Genomic DNA, 18,955 nt, shown 5'->3' with positions numbered 1-18,955 from the left:
CCCTTCCACTCCCCCTTTCCCCCCTTCCCTGCCCCTTTTCCCCCCGGGGCGTGGACGGGGGAGCGGGGGTAAGGAGAGGACAATCTGCCAAAGGGAGAAAGGCATTTGTTTGGGGACTGCATGTACTTTAGGGGTATGGGACGGGGGGTGGTGGATCCCATTCTGTGATGCCTTTTCTGTTGTGACGGGCTCCCTCGTGCATGCCTACGTTTAGGGCGAGCCGAGGAGACCCCTCAGTGCTAACAGTTATATGCTCTACCTCTGTTTTGGTTATACTATTGTTTTTTGTTTCTTTGATGTTACTGATTGTCTTTTATTTGCATACCGGTATCAGACGTGACATTTACCACTGCCGGGGCTGGGGGGACTAGGATTCGGGGGCTCCCTCTCCAACCTGTCTACCCAATTACCCAAGTAGGACAGCGCGTTAAACCCAGTGTACATCTGGTAAGCGCTATAGCATAATTGTGCTGTTTTAGTATACCCTTCCTGTACTGTTGAGTGCGGACAACCCTTAATTTCCCTCTCCCCCTGGGGTTGAGGTGCCCGGCCTCTTTTTCCCTTTACCTTTCCTTGCATTTGCCCTTCCTTTCTCCCCCTTAGTTCCCACCATGCATTACCTACCCAAAACCTACCTTGGTTCAACTTTCTTTGCTTTTCTCTGATGTCCCCCCCCCCCCTCCCCGAGGAGCGATGGCAGACTCAGTCAAGGTCACCTCTCTAAACGTTAAGGGACTGAACTCCCCTGAAAAACGGTGGATCCTCCTGTGAGAACTGAACACATCCTGTACTGATGTGGCCTTTATACAAGAAACACATTTTAAAAATACTAGCCTCCCCTTTCTATGGTCGAGATCCTTCCCTAAGGTCTACCACTCTACTAACCCCTCCTCTCCATTCTGATCTCTAGCAGGCTCCCCTGGGTTCTCCAGGATTCTCTGGTGGACCCTGGGGGCCAATATCTTTTTCTTAGGGGCCACATTGGAGAGCGCCTTTTTACATTTGCCACTGTGTACGCTCCCAATGATCACCAAGACACGTTCCTCAGAACTACCCTGCACAGATGATGTGACTTTCGGGAGGGCCAATTGATATTAGGTGGGGACTTTAATGTCCCCTTTCGCCATCGGTTGACACTTCTGCCTCTTGCTCCTCGCTCCCTACCCCTCACCTAGGTCTCTATTCTGGCACCTTAATGAGAGCCTGCTCCAGATACCGGAAGTTTTAGCAGATGTGACCAGGGAATTGGACCTTTATTTCCAAGAAAACTAAAGCAGGACTGTGACCCGGGGATAATTTGGGAGGCTCACAAGTCAGTACTCCGCAGGGTACTTATCAGGCACGGGGCGCGCATCAAACGAACACGGAAGGAACAGCTTGCTAATCTGTTTCGTGAACTTGCCTCTGTGGAAGCGAAACATAAACATACCCCCTTACGGACCTTAGAGATTGAATTGGGGACACTCCATACCCATATTGCTGTCCTACTCCATTATAAAGCGAAAGCGGCACTCCAGTTTTGTCGTAAACTGACGTAGGAGTCAGAGGACAAATGCAGAAAAATCTTAGCCAGGTCGGTAAAGGAGTTGAAATCTGGCTCTTACATACCACAGTTGATAGATGAGAATGGCCAGAGGGCCTCTACCCCAACCCAAATAGTCGAAGTCTTTGAAAAATGTTACTCTGATCTCTACAACCTGCCCGATTCAGGGTCTGGACAGGACAATATAGACAGATATGTAACCGGTTCTGGTCTACCAACCCTCTCATCGGAATCACGGGAGTACTTGGAGGACCCGATCACACTGGAAGAAGTCCAGACGGCCGTGGGACCTCCGAAGGTGGGTAAGGCTCCGGGCCCTGACGGATATACCGCACAATACTTTAAGACCTTCCTCCCTATTCTCGGCCCGCGCTTGGTGAATTTATTTAATACTCTGAGCTCGAATGGGGATTTTCCTGAGGATACCCTTAGAGCCCACATCTCGTTGATACCTAAGGAGGGCAAAGACCCAGGCCTATGTGGGAGCTACAGACCCATTTCCCTCCAAAATTCGGTCCTAAAACTATTCTCTAACTCCTCGCCACGTGATTGGCACATCACTTGTAGTCCCTTATACATATTGACCAGTTAGGTTTTATTCCCACCAGGGAAGATAGGGACAACACCACTAAGGTGCTTACCCTGATCCGTAAAGCAAAGTCATCTGGGACCCCTTGTCTTTTCATGAGTACTGATATTGACCAGTTAGGTTTTATTCCCACCAGGGAAGATAGGGACAACACCACTAAGGTGCTTACCCTGATCCATAAAGCAAAGTCATCTGGGACCCCTTGTCTTTTCATGAGTACTGATGCCGAGAAGGCTTTTGATCGGGTCAAATGGACATTAATGTTCTCGGTCCTTCGCCATATAGGTCTGAGTGAACGGATGCTGGCATGGATAAGTAAGATATACTCACGTACTTACATTCCACCGGACATCGCGCGTACGTTTATGTTGAACTTCCCCCCACCCCTTGTCACTAAGATCCGCAGTTTGCTTCACGGGTGGCATTCTGGCCTCCATTCCTGGTTCAGCAGATGCAATCTCATTAAAATGAACATACTCCCTAAATTTACTTATCTTTTCCAAGCTCTCCCGATCCAGATTCCAGTCCTGTTTTTTAAGCAAGCTCAATCCTTGCTCACTCAATTTAACTGGGCCCACAAAAATCCCAGACTTAAGCGGTCACAGCTGACATTGTCTAAACAACAGGGAGTGTTGGTTCTCCCTAACTTGCGACGCTACTACCTGGCCTCCCATCTGGGGCGTGTATTGGACTGGAATCGAAACAAACTTTCTAAGCTCACTCCCGAATCCCGCTAAGAAGCGCCATGTGGTGCTATAAGTATTTACCCACAGAATTTATGTCACATCCCACTATAGGGGCTTAGTTGAAAGTCAGTCACCTGATCGCTACCCAAAACACACTCACGTCTTTGACTTCCCCCCTATTCCCTATACGTGGCCATCCAACCTTTGAACTGGGGACCCACTTAGAAATTCCAACCTAGACAATGCGTCTAAATTCGTCATTGATGGAAAATGGCCTTCTTTCTCAACCCTAACAGATCCGACAGGGCTTTTCCAACTGCCTTTTTGGAGAGCGGCGCAACGACATCATTTTCTCCATTCCATCCCCAATCCTCAAACGTTCGCCCGCCCTCAGACGGAGTTTGAGACTCTATGCAGGAGCGAAGGCCCTTTGGCCCACATTCTCTCTCAAACAGATTACCCACACTTAACCTGTCTGGCCAACTGGGAAAAGGACCTTAATTGCTAATTTTCCCCAGCACAGAGACAACGCATTATCACTTTGGCTCTCAAAATGTCGCTGTGCACGAAGATACAGGAGACGAATTTTAAACTTCTCACCAGGTGGTATTTGACACCATCAAAGCTGCAGAAATGTTTCCCCTCTTCCTCGAACATATGCTGGAGGTGTGGAGAAGAAGAGGGCACGTTGCTGCACATTTTTTGGTCCTGCCTCAGCTTGGTGGACTTCTGGACAGAGATCCGATGCATGACACAAAAATTCACAGACTTCTCCATCCAGGAAGAGGCTGCATTCTTTCTCTTGTACCATTCACAGATTCCCATTAAGAAGTACAAAAAAATCTATTTTACGGCATGTGATTAATGCGGCGAAATCCTGCATCCCTCTCTATTGGAAAAAATGTTCCCCCCCTTTCATTACTCACTGGCTTAGGAAAATAGAGGACATTAAAAAAAATGGAGGACTTGATCCTCACATCACAAGGTAAACAAGAATTTTTTAAACAAACCTGAGACATCTGGAATACCTTTATATTCTCGCTAGAAGGATGTCGCCTGCTATCGCCTTAGTGCTCTGAGCTTTCCTTGACTGGCCCCTTGGACAGTGGCTGCCATCGTGTCTCGTCCCCTCTTCTCCTTTTCTGATCTTTCAACCCTTCTCTTTTCGGCCTTCCTCCCCTATCTCTCACCCCCTCCACCCCCTCTCTCTTTTGGAAAGAGTGGAAAATTGGGAATGACGGCCCCACACCCCCCTCTGGATGGATTATGCCGGAGGGACCTGGGGTTTGTGTGACCCTGGATCTTGGTACAGTACTTTATCCGTGCCTCGAATCATTGTGATTGATGGAAGGCAGACTCACAGTTGCGAATATACCTGTATCAAGTATTGTTCAGCTGCTTTTTGCTCTGTATTTCTCTGTTGCATTATGTACTTGGGGGACCGTCTTCCCCTATTTGGAGAAAAAATTATATTTGAAAAAAAAAGAAGCCTACGACACCTGGTATTCCCAGGCGGTCTCCCATCCAGGCATTAACCAGGCCGGACCCTGCTTAGCCTCCAAGATCAGATGAGATGGAACAGATTCAGTGTGATGTGGCCATAGCCAATATCTTCAGGCACTCTCAACTCTCTTGACAAACACCAAGATGGTCACCTTGGAAACAAGCGGAAAAAAATAGGTCAATGGCCACAACATAAAAAGAAGCCTACGGCATCTGGAAATCCCAGGCGGTCTCCCATCCAGGTACTAAACTGGTCCCAACCCTGCTTAGCCTCTGAGATCAGATAAGATTGGGCTCTTTCAGGGTGGTGTGGCCGTAGGACATTTCTTCAGGCACTCTCAACCTTGACTAACGCCAATATGGTCACCTTGGGAAACAAACAAAAAAATCAAGTCAACGCCAACAACATGAGAAGAAGTCTACAGCACCTAGTATTCCCAGGTGGTCTCCCATCCAGGTATTAACAAGGCCCGACCCTGTTTAGTCTCTGAGAACAGACGAGATCTGGTGCTTTCAGGGTTATGTGGCCATAGGCGAGCTCTTCAAGCACTCTCAACCCTCTTGACAAACACCAAGATGGTCACCTTGGTAAACAAAAAAACAAGTCAACGCCAACAACATAAAAATAAGCCTCCAGCACCTAGTATTCCCAGGTGGTCTCCAATCCAGGTACTAGCAAGGCCCGACCCTGTTTAGCCTCTGAGATCAGAGGAGATCGGGCGCTTTCAGGCTTATGTGCCCATAGGCAATCTCTTTGGGCACTCTCAACCCTCTTGACAAATGCCAAGATAGTCACCTTGGGAAACAAGCGAAAAAAAAACAGGTCAATGTCAACAACATAAAAAGAAGACTACGGCACCTGGTATTCCAAAGCCATCTCCCATCCAGGGACTAACTAGGCCCAACCCTTCTTAGCCTCAGAGATGAGAAGAGATAGGGCTCTTTCAGGGTGATGCTGCTGTAAGCGAACTCTTTGGGCACTCTCAACCCTCTTGACAAATGCCAAGATGGTCACCTTGGGAAACAAGCGAAAAAAAAAAAAAACGAATCAAGGCCAACAACATAAAAAGAAGCCTACAATAACTGGTATTCCCAGGTGGTCTCCCATCCAGGTACTAACCAGGCCTGACTCTTCTTAGCCTCCAAGATCAGACGAGATTGGGTGCTTTCAGAGTGCTCGGACTCTTTCCCCATCACTAATGGGACGAGGCAGGGGTGCCCTCTGTCTCCCCTAATTTTTATTCTGACACTGGAACCACTTATGTGTCACGTTCGGAATGACCCGAATATTACTGGCATATCCAAACCCTCGGCACACCACAAAATTGCGGCGTACGCTAACGATCTAATTTCTTTTGTCTCCAATCCACACATTTCGCTTCCCAATATACTCGCGGCTCTCCGGCGATACGGCAGCCTATCAAACTATAAAATCAATTGCACCTTTGTCTGTATTGAATATATCGGTCCCGGATGGTGAGGCCAAGAGGCTACGCTCCGCTTTTCCATTCTACTGAGCTGAAAAATCTATACGTTACCTGGGCGTTGACATCGCAGCGGATTTGGCGCAATTGTACCCGCTTAATTTTGTCCCTCTCCTGAATAGACTGAAATCTGATTTGGGAAACTGGCATGCTTTAACACTGACCTGGTTCAGGCGCTGTAATGCATTCAAAATGACGGCCCTCCCGCGGATTTTATACTTGTTCCAGACATTACCGATCCGGTTACCCCCAATTTTTTTCAGACAACTGCAGGTGCTGCTCCGGGACTTTATTTGGCCGCGCAAACCGCCCAGAGCCCGTTTGCAATTGCTTGCCAGACCAAAGGACAAGGGGGGTCTGGGTCTCCCAGATCTGAGACAATACTACAGAGTGACTCTGCTAGCGAGAGTCGTTGATTGGCATTGTAATGGCCCACACAAGCAGTGGGTGGAGATGGAGATTGAGGATGGATCCATTCCCCTATTGACCTCCCCGTGGCTCCTGTCCTCCCTACCAAAAGACCTCAGAGGTCACCCCGTAGTGGGAGCTACGTTGGCTGTTGTGCGGAGGTTGTTACGCTGCACACACATTGCTCCCCTGCCGTCACCAATGACTCCGGTTATAGGTAATCCAGACTTCCCACCGGGATTTACCAACAAGAAACTGCAACAGTTGACAGTGGTGGGGAAACAGCGTCTGGGAGAGGTGTGGCCCTCGGGAGGGCTCCCGACCACGCAAACTGTCGCCAAGCTTTCTGACCCTCTGCTTGACTTGTTTAGTGCTTATCAACTTCATCACTTTCTTTTGGCCATACAAAGGGCCCCCTACACTCCTAGAGACCTGACGCCCTATGAATCCATCTGTCACAAAAAGGAACCTGTGCGACACACCCTCTCCCTCCTGTACAACCTATTAAGTAGTCAGGAGGAGGAGTCGACCCCCACCATTTATCCACAAATGGGAGAGGGACTTTGGCATCACATTTACCCCACAACAGATAGGAAAGATCCTGACATTAGTACATAAAGCTTCCATCGCAAACCAATATCAAGAATCAGGATACAAGATAGTCTCACGCTGGTATAGAGTCCCATACCTTCTGAATAAAATGAATAGATCGATCCCGGATGTTTGTTGGAGGTGCAATTCAGATACGGGGACCATGGGACACATTTTCTGGGCATGCCCGGCCTTGAGGAACTTTTGGGTGGAGGTGACCGAGACGATAAAAACTCTCAGAAATGTAGATATCGCAGACAACCCAGCAGCGTGCCTTCTACACTTGACCGAACAGCCTGTTCGAAAATACAAAAAAACACTCCCGATGCAACTACTGAATGCCGCCCGGGCCTGCATTCCCACACTGTGGAGGCAGCCTCAGCCCCCCATCCAAGGTGCTGTGGTATTCCAAAGTCAATCATATTCTCCGGATGGAAGAATTGACCGCCACCCTTCACAACACTGAAGAGGCATTTAGTGTTACATGGAGGCCCTGGAGGTATTTTTCTGGTACTTGAGACTACATTCGGAAGGTGAGCAGCGCCCCTGTCCCAGAAAAAGACTGAACATCTAACGTTTACCTACGTAGGCCATGTCTGCCCTGGGTGGCATCCCCCCCCTCCCTTTTTGTCTTTATTTTTCTATTTTTCCCCGCCGCCACCCCCCCCCTCCTCTCTCTCCGTCTTTGCACTCTCTTCTTCCCCCGTCCTCCCTTTTGACTATGCCTTGTCTCCTTACTAGCCTTTGGGACCCAGAAGAGCCCCAGGGTTCTGGACACGACCGGCTCATATTTTACTCTGGTTCACATAGGTCATGATAAGCTGGCTCGCTGTGGTCCCAGTTGCTCTCCATGATTACATTTGTCCGAACAGGGCTGCATTAGTTATACTGTACTACATGTCCGAGGTGGGGTTTCTCTCTTTTCTGCATGAAACTCTAGGACTCCCCTCTGAGAACCCAGAGTTATCTGGCTGCCTATTTTTTGTTACCATGTAATTGTGACCCTGGGTCATGCTGTATGGTTGACTGTTATATTTATGTTGTTCTACTTATACTTAATAAAAGAATAAAACAAAACAAAAAAAAATAAGTCAATGCCAACAACTTAACAAAAGCCTATGGCATCGAAAAATCCCAGGCGTTCTCCCATCCAGGTACTAAATAAGTCCCAACCCTGCTTAGCCTCTGAGATCAAATGAGATTTGGCTCTTTCAGGGTGATGCAGCCATAGTAGATTTTTTCAGGCACGCTCAACCCTCTTGACAAACGCCAAGATGGTCACCTTGGGAAACAAACAAAAAAAAACAAGTCAACGCCAACAACATAAAAAGAAGCCTACCGCACCTAGTATTTCCAGACGGTCTCCCATCCAGATATTAACAAGGCGCGACCCTTTCTAGCCTCTGAGATCAGCGGAGATTGGGCGCTTTCAGGGTGATGTGCCCATAGGCAATCTCTTTGGGCACTCTCATCCCTCTTGAAAAATGCCAAGATAGTCACCCTGGGAAACAAGCGAAAAAAAACAGGTCAACGCCAACAACATAGAAAGAAGACTACGGCACCTAGTATTCCAAGGCCGTCTCCCATTCAAGTACTAACTAGGCCCAACCCTTCTTAGCCTCTGAGATCAGAAGAGATAGGGTGCTTTCAGGGTGATGCGGCTGTAAGCGATCTCTTTAGGCACTCTCAACCCTCTTGACAAATGCCAAGATGATCACTTTGGGAAACAAGCGAAAAAAACAGGTCAACACCAACAACATAAAAATAAGCCTGCGGCATCTGGAAAACCAAGGCGGTCTCCCATCCAGGTACAAACCAGGCCCAACCCTGCTTAGCCTCTGAGACCAAACGAGATTGGGCGCTTTCAGGGTGTTGTGCTCGTAGGCAATTTCTTTGTGCACTCTCAACCCTCTGGACACATGCCAAGATGGTCACCTTGGGAAACAAGGGAAAATAAAACAGGTCAACGCCGACAACATAATGAGAAGCCTACGGCACCTGGTATTCCCAAGCTGTCTCCCATCCAGGTACTAACCAGGCCCATTGCTGCTTAGCCTCAGAGATCAGATGAGATTGGACTCTTTCAGGGTGATTTGGCCGTAGGCACTCTCTTTGGGCACTCTGAAGCCTCTTGACAAAGGCCAAGATGGTCACCTTGGAAAACAAGTTAAAAAAAACAGGTCAAAGCCAACAACATAAAAAGAAGCCTACGGCATCCAGTATTCCCAGGCGATCTCCCAATCAAGACACTAACCAGACCAGATCCTTCTATGGCACCTGGTCTTCCCAGGCAGTCTCCCATCCAGGTACAAACCAGGCCTGACGCTGCTTAGCCTCTGAAATCAGACAAGATCGGGTGCTTTCAGGTTGATGTGGCCGTAAGCATTCTCTTCAAGACACGCCCAACCCTCTTGACAAACGCCAAGATGGTCGCCTTGAGAAACAAGCAAAAAAAACAGGTCAAAGCCAACAACATAAAAAGAAGCCTATGGGCTTACAGCGGACCCTAAGAGATGGGACCCACTAGCTCTGTCATGGTTCGGACGCTGTAATATGAACGCAATGCCACGACATCTGTATCTACTACAAGCCTTACCTATCAAAATACCCCAGACTTTCTTTCATGCGGTTCGCTCAATCTTTATCAAGTTCCTCTGGCGCGGAAAACATATGCGTATTGGTAGGGCAATGCTGTTGCGACCGAAATTGCGGGGAGGTATTGGCTTCCCGGACCCTGCTCTATATTACACAGCGACGCACATGACACCGGTGGTTGACTGGTGCTGGTGTTCTGCCATATACTGTCCGGCCATGATATAGTGTCTGCGCCGTACTGCGCATGCCCAGTACGGAGCAGACGAAGCTTCGGAAAATCTCCGAAGCCGAACGGTAGCCCCACCATCCAAGCGGACATAGGGTTGTGAATATTAGAGGGCCCCTCGCAGGCGAGCTTCGCTCGCCACGCTTCGGGCTCGGCCTCACTGCGCTCGGCTCTTTTATATTCTTACTCTATGTCCACTTGGATAGTGGGGATAGAACCTGGACTCAGTGCGCAGGCGCCGTTCATGCTCGGCAATTTTCGGAATCTGTGTTGCTGTGTACTGCGCATGCGCAGCACACAGCGGACACTATCCGATGGGGGACCATATGTGATAAGACACCGGCATGGGGAACTGAAGCTAAGGGTCAAGCTAGAGCAGGAGATGGTGCGGGTTCCACTGACTGGTCTGCCTTGGGCGGGGAGGCCATTGGAGCCCTGTGTGACTACTCACCCGTTAATTGGCCCCTCGCTCGCCGAGATGGATAGTTTTTTTCACCTTTCCCACCTGACTAACTTTCCTTCTCCTATGACCCCAATTATTGGACATCCTAGATTCCCTCCGGGCCTGTCTGACCAGGCCTTTACCAGGCAAGCCCCCCGAAAGGGCTTCTGAGAGCAGCCCTATTTCTTGGACCCACGGGCTTGATTCCCATGGGGACCATACTGCTAGAGCAAGTACCTGTTGCATTGGATAGCTGGAGAGCTAGACAGCTAATCCATTTCCTCGGATCACTACCTAACCATTCGTTCTTCTCTAGACAATTCCACCCCTTCGAGGAACTTTGCCTGGATGATGGCCCAGTTCGTGGTTCCCTCTCTAGGTCCTACCAAATCCTGACAGACGCACAATCCTCCACGGATCCACCCTTCCTAGCTAAATGGAAAAGGGACTTACAAACTACATTCTCCAAACCACAGAAGGACAGAATACTCTTTTTCGCCCATAAGTCGTCACTCTGCAGTAAATATCAGGAGATCTCATATAAGCTGATCACACGCTGGTATCGTACACCGGTGGTGTTGGCCAAAATATTCCCCCGGTCAATCTGACCGCTGCTGTCGCTGTGGGCAACAGGCTGGCACCATTCTCCACATTTTCTGGGAATGCCCTAAATTACAAACATTCTGGCAGCCTGTCCTGAGACTCATCCACAAGTTCACAGACATTTCCTTAGCCAATGATCCCACAGCAGTTCTTCTCAATCTAACTCCTATGTCGAGAAAGCGTTATCATAAGTCCTTACTTAAACATCTCCTCAATGCAGCTAGGGCCTGTATCCCAAGTCAGTGGAAAGAGCAATCTGCTCCAATGGTGACCCAGTGGTTCGCAAGGGTAAATGATATTGAACGAATGGAAGACCTGACTGCCACAATGAGGGATAAAACGGAGGAGCATGGGAACAGATGGTTCTACTGGACCCAGTTTCGCTTTTCGGAAGAATACCTCCGCGAGACATAGTAAGCTCATGGTGATCGTTGGAGATCGCTGTTCCAAACGTTGGACAGCTGATGAGCTGGTGAGCCGAGGGTGTCTCTTGCTCCCTGGGAGGGGACCCCATCCTATCCACTCTACCCACGACACCCCCTTACCCCTTCTTTTCCTTTTCTGCCATTTCCTTCCCCAATCTTCTCTTTCCCCTTCTCCCTCCTTTCAGTTCTACTATTTCCCTTCTTAACTCAAAAAAGGGAAAAGAAAATGGTATGTTCCGACCCCATTTGACTACTACACAATACTCTTCCCCTATCTATGGATATCTAAACTCTTCGAGGATAGCAGGGCTAGTATCAATAATATTTTAAGTGGTAGAGGATCCCAACGAGATGGAGCTTTAATCTCATCTTGATATGACCGCAAAGCTGTACACATGCTATTCTCCTCTGACTTCTTACCATTGGCTCTGATATCCATGCAATATGATCGTTTGTTTGTAACTATTTGTATCACACATTCTGTGAAGTTGCCTTTGCATTGTATGTTGCATACTACTAAATAAAAAAAATAAAAAAAGAAGCCTATGGCACCTGGTATTCCCAGGCAGTCTCCCATCCAGGTACTGTTTAGCGTACTGTTTAGCATCCGAGATCAGACGAGATTGGGTGCTTTCAGGGTGATGGGGCCATAGGTAATCTCTTCGGGCACTCTCAACCCTCTTGACATACGCCAAGATGGTCACCTTGGGAAACAAGTGAAAAAAAAAACAGGTCAAGGCCAACAACATAAAAAGAAGCCTACAGCACCTAGTATTCCCAGGTGGTCTCCAATCCAGGTACTAGCAAGGCCCAACCCTGTTTAGCTTCTGAGATCAGAGGAGATCGGGTGCTTTCAGGGTTATGTGCCCATAGGCAATCTCTTTGGGCATTCTCAACCCTCTTGACAAATGCCAAGATAGTCACCTTGAGATACAAGCGATAAAAAACAGGTCAATGTCAACAACATAAAAAGAAGAATACGGCACCTGGTATTCCAACGCCATCTCCCATCCAGGTACAAACTAGGCCCAACCCTTCTTAGCCTCAGAGAAGAGAAGAGATAGGGCTCTTTCAGGGTGATGCTGCTGTAAGCGATCTCTTTGGGCACTCTCAACCCTCTTGACAAATGCCAAGATGGTCACCTTGGGAAACAAGCAAAAAAAAAAAACCGAATCAACGCAAACAACATAAAAAGAAGCCTACAATAACTGGTATTCCCTGGTGGTCTCCCATCCAGGTACTAACCAGGCCCGACTCTTCTTAGCCTCCAAGATCAGACGAGATTGGGTGCTTTCAGAGTGATGTGGCCATAGGCAAACTCTTCAGGCACTCTCAACCCTCTTGACAAACACCAAGATGGTCACTTTGGGAAACAAGCGAAAAAAAAACAGGTCAACGTCAACAACATAAAAAGAAGTCTACGACACCTGGTATTCCCAGGCGGTTTCCCATCCAGGTACTAACAAGGCCCGACTCTTCTTAGGCTCCAACATCAAACGAGATCGGGTGCTTTCAGGGTGATGTGCCCGTAGGCAATCTCTTCAGGCACTTTCAACCCTCTTGACAAAAGCCAAGATGGTCACCTTGGGAAACAAGTGGAAAAAAAAACAGGTCAAGGCCAACAACATAAAAGGAAGCCTACAGCACCTAGTATTCCCAGGTGGTCTCCAATCCAGGTACTAGCAAGGCCCAACCCTGTTTACCTTCTGAGATCAGAGGAGATCGGGTGCTTTCAGGGTTATGTGCCCATAGGCAATCTCTTTGGGCATTCTCAACCCTCTTGACAAATGCCAAGATAGTCACCTTGAGACACAAGCGAAAAAAAACAGGTCAATTTCAACAACATAAAAAGAAGAATACGGCACCTGGTATTCCAACGCCATCTCCCATCCAGGTACCCACTAGGCCCAACCCTTCTTAGCCTCAGAGAAGAGAAGAGATAGGGCTCTTTCAGGGTGATGCTGCTGTAAGTGATCTCTTTGGGCACTCTCAACCCTCTTGTCAAATGCCAAGATGGTCACCTTGGGAAACAAGCAAAAAAAAAAAAAACGAATCAACGCCAACAACATAAAAAGAAGCCTACAATAACTGGTATTCCCAGGTGGTCTCACATCCAGGTACTAACCAGGCCCGACTCTTCTTAGCCTCCAAGATCAGACGAGATTGGGTGCTTTCAGAGTGATGTGGCCATGGGCAATCTCTTCAGGCACTCTCAACCCATCTTGGCCTTTGTCAAGAGGCTTCAGAGTGCCCAAAGAGAGTGCCTACGGCCAAATCACTATACTATATATCTATATCTATAATAATAAATAATATTTTTAGTTATTATATATAAGATACTATATAGGTGATTTGGCCGTAGGCACTCTCTTTGGGCACTCTGAAGCCTCTTGACAAAGGCCAAGATGGTCACCTTGGGAATCAAGCTAAAAAAAACAGGTCAAAGCCAACAACATAAAAAGAAGCCTACGGCATCCAGTATTCCCAGGCGATCTCCCAATCAAGACACTAACCAGGGTGGGCGTGACCTAGGCATGAAGGAGTGAGGACGCTCTTTTCCGGAGCTCCCGGTCCGTGACCCCTCCACACCCCTTTACCACAGTCTGGTCGCATATTTCGGCATCGCCGACATCCCCGCGCTTCGGCGGAACACAGCCAGCCGAGCGGGGTCCGCCGCTGCTGCCATGGACAGGTACTTGGTCCCGCTGCAGCCTCCGGCCTCCACGCCGGATCCAGCCAAGATGGCGCCCGCGGCCTCCGGCGCTCCAGGACACGCGGTACAGAGGGAAGGTGAGCAGACTGCTATGCAGGGACACGACATGCCCCCGTTCTCCCCGCCTAGTGACTTGTCCCCGTGTCTCCCCCGCTCACTGTCCATGGCCTCGCTTGACAGCCCGGACCATAGCGGCCTGCCACCCTGGTTCCCTCACAACTCCCAACTGTCCCAGAGACCCTCCCGCAGTGGAAGCCTCATCCCAGGACCGAATGGCCAGGCTGCTCTTACCTCAGACACACAGGGGGACCCACCGCTGCCACCAGCACCGGCATTATTGGGGGACAAGGCCATCCTAACTTTACTCCAAAACCTTCCCACTAAAGCAGACTTTAGCTGTATGGCAGCCAGGATTGAAACGACCTTGCGACATGAAATCGCAGGGGTCAAACGTGACGTGTCGGCTACGAACGAGCGGGTGACCACCCTGGCATCGGATGTGACCTCCCTGACCACTGATGTTTCTGGCCTGCAAGCCGCACATGATACCCTTGCTGAAAGAGTCACACAGTTGCAACTCCTAGTGGATGACCTTGAGAATCGCAACCGCAGACGCAACATCAGGATCAGAGACTTGCCCGAAGCCGCTGGCCAGGCAGACCTCAAAGCCACAGTTACAGCTATATTTAACGCCTGTCTGGACCGCGCTGCTGACACAGTAATAGCCATTGATAGAGTCCACAGGACCCTGGGCCCCAGGAGCCCCACAGAGAACCGGCCACGTGACGTTTTATGCTGTCTCCACAATTACTCAGTTAGGGAGGATGTCCTGCAAGCGGCGTGGCGCAAAGGCAGCATTGATTTTGACGGGGCCCAAGTCACCCTTCTGCCAGATGTATCCCGCAAGACCCTCCAGATGAGACGCTGTCTGCGACCCCTTCTGGAACACCTAACTGAACGGAGGATTCCATACAAGTGGGGCCATCCGTTTCACCTTATAGTGCGCGTCGATCCCAACGTCAGAGATCGCAGGCCCCTCAAGATCGTGAACCCTGAGAGAGTACAGTAATTTTCCGTTATTCCTGTGTTATACCCTTTTTTTTTTTGTTTTCTTTTTCTCTACCAACATAGACGGCTGGAGTATCCAGCTTTGTGTTGTTTACCATGCCACGGGCCATTGTTCCCAGCGCCCCAGCTAGGGGAGAGGAAGGACATTGGAAGAACAGAGTTGGACACTGCGCTTCCTGGACGAAGCCCTGAGTTATTGGCGGTACTGTTCACCATTCTCGTTACTGTTTATCTACAGGTGCCCTAGTCTCGGCGCTCTTTGTGTTTTTGGACTGCCTGGTGGTGCCCCCGGGTGCCCCTGGGCGGCGTTCCTGCTCCCTCCCCCTCTCCTCCTCCCCCCCCCCCTTTTTTTCCTTTTTTTTTTTTCTGGGGGGGGGGGGGAGGGGTGGGTGCCTGGGTGGTATAAAGTTATCTATACTCTGTGTTGAAAAGTTTAATATGTTGGTCTAATTATGCACTGTTCTACTGTTGTTAACTGCCCGATACCTGCTGCAGTGATGTTCTATAATGCGTTTGATGTCGTAGTTAAGATGCCAAAGAAGCTCCGTGCACGCCCGATTGCGACTGCATGGACCATGGGATGCTGGAGGGGTACTGCACCGACGAGTTCCTCCCTCTGCAGTGCCTTACCTCTTCCCCCACTAGGCCCCTCTGCCCTAACCGGCAGGTTCTCTCCGATAGGAGCTTTAGCAATTCCCCGATCTATCCCCACCCCTCCTACCCTCCTCCTCCCTACTAACTCCGGACCTTCTCCGCTTCGTTACTGCTTTTCCTTTTTCTCCTCCTCTTCCTCTGTGCTTGAACTCTATATCTACTACTGACTCTGGTGGGGACCGCCGGCCGGGTACCACTGCCGTCATGGCCCTGAAGCTGGTTTCCTGGAATGTGAAAGGGCTGAATGTACCTGAAAAAAGGTCCAGCTGCCTAACAGAATTGTGGCGGATGAAGCCCCAAATAGTTTTCCTCCAGGAGACCCATTTCAGGACAGACCAAATACCACGGCTTTATAGTAAGCACTTCCCCCTGGCCCACCACAGCACGTCCCCTACTTCCAAATCGAGAGGAGTGTGTGTTCTTCTTGCTAAAAACTTGCCGTGGCGCCTGTTAGCTGTCCAAGCCGATAGTGAAGGGAGATATCTCTTCATTAAGGGAACTCTCCACTCGCAAACTTTTACTCTTGCCAACCTATACATGCCGAATGTGGACCAGCTGCCGGCCTTAGAAGCATCCTTGGATGCCCTGGCTGCATTCTCGGAGGGTACTTTGATCATTGGGGGGGACTTTAACCTCACCTTGGACCCCCGCAGAGACTCATCATCGGGCACCTTTGCGATTTCTGCGAGAACGCGTTCACACATAAGAGACCTGCTACACTCCCACCGACTGATCGATGTGTGGCGTACGCTTCACCCACAGGATAGGGACTATACGTTCTTTTCCACCGCTCGTGGTTCTTACTCACGTATAGATATGTTTTTAGTCGCCCACAATGCTATCCCGGCGGTCACAGACGCTCAGACGCTCAGGCCACATAGCCCTGTCTGACCATGCCCCGATTTCTTTGATGCTGAAGCTACAACAGGAGTCGCGTGGTCAGTCCTGGTGGAGACTGAACGAGTCTCTCCTGAAGGACCCTGAGACCCACGCAGACCTGCTTAGGGAATTAGAAAGTTACTTTGATCATAACCGTGATTCTGTTTCCAACCCCCTCATGTTATGGGCGGCTCATAAATGCTACATTAGGGGCATTCTTATTAAACATGGTCATAGACTCAAAGTGGCCAAAACTGAGGCTCTCTCCAAACTTATTGCCAAGTTGCATGCGTGTGAACAACGACACAAATCCCAGCCGACTGCTGCGCTGGAGGTGGAGGTGAGAGATCTTAGAGAACAAATCAGAGATTTCTCTCTCTTTCAGGCTAGAACCAGACTCATGTGGGTCCGCAGGACGTATTATGAATATGGAGTCAAGTGTAGTAGGTCCCTAGCGAACTCCCTGCGTGCCCAACGCAACGCGTCCTTCATTCCAACCATAACCTCCCCTTCGGGTGCCAAGCTTCATGATTCACGGGAGATAGCAGAGTGTTTCCGATCTTTCTATGAAGCCCTTTATAACTTGCACCCCCGGGACTCAGGAGACACCCTCCAGGCCGGCACAGCGGCCATTGACGAGTACCTAGCTTCGGCAAACCTCCCGTCGCTGGTTCCCCCGGACCCACATCTGATTTTCCAATTGAATTTCCAGCCGCTTCTAAAAAAATTTGCCGTAGATCTAGAGAGGTGGTCAAAGTTGGCGACCTCTTGGTTTGGGAGATGCAATGTGCTCAAAATGAATGTAATGCCCAGACTCTTGTATCTATTATAAGCCTTACCGATAAAAATCCCCCAATCATTTTTTAAAGCCATGCGCTCCATCTTTATTCGATACGTATGGCAGGGCAGGCCTCCAAGACTCAGCCGAACATTACTGCTCAGACCAAAAGACAAGGGAGGGATTGGCCTCCCAGATCCGGCATGGTAATATACGGCGGTGCACATGAACAGAGCAGTTGACTGGTGCAGACACCTGAAGGATAAGCTGTGGGTTCGTCTGGAGCGTGAATCCGTACCATTTCCACTTGAGGGTTTGCCCTGGAGTGGACCGGGCTGGTCGGGAGCGACGTGGGCACACCCACTCATTGAGCCAACGTTACAAGAGCTAGACAGATATTTTACCCTGACGGGCGTGCCCAGTTTCCCTTCGCCCATGACTCCTATTATTGGACACCCACGCTTTGAACCCGGCATGACGGAAAAGTCTTTCCGCCTCAACCCTGACCGGGACCTTGTGCGGGCCTCTTCTTTTCTTGGCCCTAGGACATGGACAGCGGTCTCCACTATGTACGAGGCGTTAGCAACCACGGCCCTGGGACAGTGGAAGCTTGCCCAACTCTCCCACTTCTTGAAATATTTGCCAAACAGTGGCGAATTCCGCAGACCCCTAACATCGTTTGAGGAGGTATGCTCAGGAGAGGAACCGACCCGAGGGTCTCTTTCCCTGTCATATCGCATCCTACTGGACCAACTCTCCCAGGGTAACCTGGTGTTCGTGGAAAAATGGGAGCGAGACCTGCATGTCCGGCTCTCGCCAGACCAGAAGAACCGCGTGCTTCTTTTTGCGCACAAGTCATCCCTATGTAGTAAATACCAGGAAATAGCTTATAAAATTTTGACCCGATGGTACAGGACCCCCACTGTCCTGGCGGCCATGTTTCCCGGTCACAGCCCTTTGTGCTGGAGATGCGGTGAACAAGCCGGCACGTTACTACATATCTTCTGGGAATGCCCTCAACTGGCCCATTTCTGGAGACAGGTTCTCAATATCATTTTTGACCTCACGGCTATTGATCTCCAGAACAACGCAGCTGCGATCTTCCTCAATCTGACCCCACTCTCGAGCAAGAAGTACCATAAAACTCTCTTAAAACATCTTCTGAGTGGGGCCAGGGCATGTATACCTAGCATGTGGAAACAGCAGGCCGCTCCACTGGTGTCTCACTGGTTTGCAAGAGTTTGCGACATCTACCGTATGGAACAGCTCACATCAGCGTTAGGCGACAGGGAGGAAGAGCACACTGCTCGTTGGTTGTCTTGGAGCCTGTTCAGGTTTTCCGACGCATACAGATCCTATCTGTAGGCTCTGGCACGTGTATAGAGGGAAGGGTCCGGTCGTGGGAACCCATCGGAGTCCTCTTTCTTTCTCTCCCTTCTCGTATACCACCCTGGTTCACTCTCTCCCCCGTCTGCCTCGTAGCACTGTTAGCCCCCTATAACTTTCATTCTTTCTACCCCCATACCCTTCTCCTGCCCATTTGCTCCCCCCTCTTTCCTTACCCCCTAACTCCCAAGTATAATTAAAATACATGGTGATTGCAAGGATCTTTTCGTTTTGTTCCCTCGATTTCCCAGCCAGGGGTTGGCGGCCCTCGGGGTGGTCCCGGCTGAGCTCTTTGACCAGTAGAATGAAGGTGACCGATGTTAGAGGCCCCTCAGTTTGGGCCTTGAGGGGGATCGCCCCGGGGACTGCCCTGGTTTATAAG

At 49.7% G+C, this 18,955-nt stretch overlaps 7 pseudogenes; all 7 read right to left on the bottom strand.

Annotated features, from left to right (window-relative positions):
- Positions 1–4,522: 4,522 nt before the first annotated feature.
- LOC143937051 (5S ribosomal RNA) lies at positions 4,523–4,642 on the bottom strand (annotated as a pseudogene).
- A 95-nt stretch (positions 4,643–4,737) lies between these two features.
- Positions 4,738–4,856, bottom strand: LOC143936864 (5S ribosomal RNA; annotated as a pseudogene).
- Positions 4,857–8,790: 3,934 nt separating this feature from the next.
- On the bottom strand, positions 8,791–8,909 carry LOC143937036 (5S ribosomal RNA; annotated as a pseudogene).
- Positions 8,910–11,851: 2,942 nt separating this feature from the next.
- LOC143937743 (5S ribosomal RNA) lies at positions 11,852–11,970 on the bottom strand (annotated as a pseudogene).
- A 321-nt stretch (positions 11,971–12,291) lies between these two features.
- On the bottom strand, positions 12,292–12,410 carry LOC143937252 (5S ribosomal RNA; annotated as a pseudogene).
- Positions 12,411–12,730: 320 nt separating this feature from the next.
- LOC143936411 (5S ribosomal RNA) lies at positions 12,731–12,849 on the bottom strand (annotated as a pseudogene).
- Positions 12,850–13,171: 322 nt separating this feature from the next.
- Positions 13,172–13,290, bottom strand: LOC143936387 (5S ribosomal RNA; annotated as a pseudogene).
- Between the last annotated feature and the right edge of the window lie 5,665 nt (positions 13,291–18,955).

The sequence above is a fragment of the Lithobates pipiens genome, unplaced genomic scaffold (genome assembly GCF_037356315.1).
Source record: "Lithobates pipiens isolate NorthernLeopardFrog02 unplaced genomic scaffold, aLitPip1_a1.2 Scaffold_28, whole genome shotgun sequence".
NCBI lineage: Eukaryota > Metazoa > Chordata > Amphibia > Anura > Ranidae > Lithobates > Lithobates pipiens.
The sequence above is the reverse complement of the archived record's forward strand: the minus strand, read 5'-3'. Positions and strand labels throughout refer to the sequence as shown.